Source organism: Tachypleus tridentatus, chromosome 7 (genome assembly GCF_004210375.1).
Source record: "Tachypleus tridentatus isolate NWPU-2018 chromosome 7, ASM421037v1, whole genome shotgun sequence".
Lineage (NCBI taxonomy): Eukaryota > Metazoa > Arthropoda > Merostomata > Xiphosura > Limulidae > Tachypleus > Tachypleus tridentatus.
The window spans coordinates 149269150-149272401 of record NC_134831.1 but is presented as its reverse complement, the minus strand read 5'-3'; positions in this window follow the sequence as shown (position 1 = coordinate 149272401).

Below are 3252 nucleotides of genomic sequence, written 5' to 3'. Positions count from 1 at the left end.
TTCTACTTTCAAGTATGCAATTTGTTCAGACCACTTTTACAACTGGTATAACGATAATTTGTTACAGATATGTAAAACAAATACCATTCACTTACACTTTTATCCATAAAATTAATTTACTTAGGACTTCCAATATGCAGTTATTATTATTATACATAACATTAAAAGGACAGAAATGGATATTTTACTCAAATATCAAAGCCAGCCCTTATCATTCAAATATTTTGTAACAGACAAACAGGAAACAATTTATTAAAGTGTAATAAAACTTTAAAACAACTGTATTACTATTTTTATCACTTATAAAAACAAACAAATTTGTGCCTGGCCAAGACTTGATACAAGTGTTAATTAACAGTAGGCACCCCAAGTGACACAGCTGTATGTCTGCAGACTCACACTGCTGTAATCCAGGTTTCGATTACCCCTTGTTACAGATAGCCCCTTGTGTAGCTTTGTGCTTAATTCTAAACAAACTAATACCTTAATTTATCCAAAAATTATTTTTATAACTTTACTCAATGATTTGCTTATGGCTGAGCATTTGAAGTAGCATTTTGAAAAGATTTATTTGCTCTGTTTTTTAATTTATAGATTTTGCCATAATGTTTGACAGTTGTAATTTCTTTACAATAATTTATATTAATATGCTGTTAAAACATGCATTGATGTTTCTTACAGTAAAGAATGAAATGGAACATTAAAATTAGGTAAATTAAAAAAATATTTCATTTTTTTACCAAGATTAGACATAAAACTAGCAGGTTTCATTGCCCATGGTAGACAGATCATTGATAGCCCTTTGTGTAGCTTTGTGCTTAATTCCAAAACAATCAATCAATGAACAGTACTACTTAAATGTCAATGCTATTGATTAATTTCTATTAATAAAGGAATTAGAAAAAAGAACCAGAAGAAGAAAAAATTAATTCAAGAAATAAAATAAAGGCAGTATTCTATAATTAAACACTTCTAAGGATCAGTAACAACACTGAGTAACAATTGGAAATAATTCATTTTAATTATATTTTGTGAACTAACTCATCAGGAAAGGGTTTTTATTTAGTGTTTAGTTCACAAAGTTACATTTCATGTGACTAGCTATTACCTTCAATATCTGTACGTCACTCCTATGGAAAGCTTCTATCAGTTGTATATTACAAATATATTCAAACTTAATGAGTTCTAGCTAGAAGGTGAGTTTGAACTATAATAGCACTAAAAATTCATAGTTGACCTAAATGATAAAAGGAATAATAAATGAATGGTAAAGAAAATCATAACAAAATAAAGACAGAATTTGCTCCCCCACAGTTTATCAATCTTTCCTATAAACTCCATTAAATTAAGTGTATCTGCCAAATCTGAAAACAACTATTTCCAAAGGTCATCTTACCCTAATCTTACCATTTTCACTATTAAATAATAATAATAATAAAAAAGATGCATCAGTATTATTTGAAATAAGCCATGCATTCATCTATGTTTCAGAGAGGTAACAATTAAGAGTAGATAGTTTATAAGTAGTGATTGTTACAGGTGACCAAATCATACAGATTAAGTCAGAGAGAAACATTTAACTCAGGGTTGTTACTGATATATATGTACACACACAAACACACATGCATATATATATTCTAGTGATAAAGATTATGATAATTGAAAAACTAATTTTAAATTTTGGACACTGATGAAAATTTTATGGAGTCAAGTTCTGAGGGAAAGAAGTTTTTTTCAAGTAATTCATGATGCTTATATGTGTCAGAAAGTTAGGGAGCCAACCAGGTGTTGATGTCGTTTCAGATATAATATATTCCACAGACAAGAAGTGACAACTTCATCTTTTATGCTTGTCTTTGCGTATCCACCTTAGGAAGATTAAAATATTATCCCTACCTTTTTGGAAATAATTTATTCTCCTGTAAAATGTTTGTCTCCACTACTGATGATGGCATCTTATTCTGTAAGTCAATCATCACCCTGTTATAAAAATAAAACTGTCTTAACTGGAGCTTAACCTATCTCACCATCCCAAACAAATAATGAACTTATATACTCCTATTCTATTATCTTCAAAATAAAGCATAAAGAGATTAGAAGCCTTTATCTTACTGATCTCCTGGATAATCTAAACTTAAATAAGATCATCCCTTACCTTTATTTTTTTTAAAAAGAAAAAAGTTAAAATAGCTTAGCAACACCAGTAAAATAACTCATCCACCTTTGAATAATCTTAGCAACTCTCCTCTGAACCTTGTCCAATAAGTCAGTATATTTTCTTAGATATGGTTACAAACATTGTACATGCTATTCAAACTGAGGCCTAGCTAATGATCTCTCTCTATATAAAGGGATAATTACTTCTTTTGGTTTGTAATCAATATATTTAGAAATATATCCTAAAATTTCATTAGCTGTACCACTAGTAACATAACATAAAATAGTAGTTCAATAAAATTTTGAATACAAGTCAACAAATGCGATAACATGACCTTTGACCCGTCTGAAAGAGTTAATAATGAAGTCTCTTAAATCAAACTTTTGCTAACAGTGAAGTAACTCAGAAGTCAATGTTTGTGCCTTTGCTATTTTTATTTATATTAATGTTATTGAGCATGAGTTACTACTGATACCATTAAACGTGTGGGTAACTGGCTGCGATGACGATAACTTGGATCATTTGGTAAATTGAACAGATATTTGGAAAATGATCTTCCATTATACTAAATATATAATAATGCATTTGTGTTACCATAATTTGTATCATGTGTGTAAATTAATTGGGAGCCAATAACTGAATAGAAGAATTTTGGTTTAGTGGTGGATAAGTCATTCAAGCCTTTGAACCTTTTCCAGACGGGTCGCGGGCCAAAGACACGTCTTTGCGTTTGTTGACGTGTATTCATAATTTTATTGAACAGCTAATTTATGAATTTATCTCCTTAAGTTTGGTATCAAACTGTAGACAATAATTCAAATTTTCATATTATACATTATTTAATTTCTTACTTTAAAACTAAGTATTAAACAAATACGGTTAAACATTGATTTTATGTGTTATTATGTTGAATGCGGTACTTGTTCAAGTTAGATATTTCTGATGTCAAATTTGCAAAGTATATATTTTTATACGAATTAGAAAATCAAATTACCGATATTGGCAATCGAGGATATAAAGAAGAAATATTATATCTTGTCTATTCGTTGAGTTATCACTATATTTATTGAAACAAATCGTAGTAGCCCGTTTTC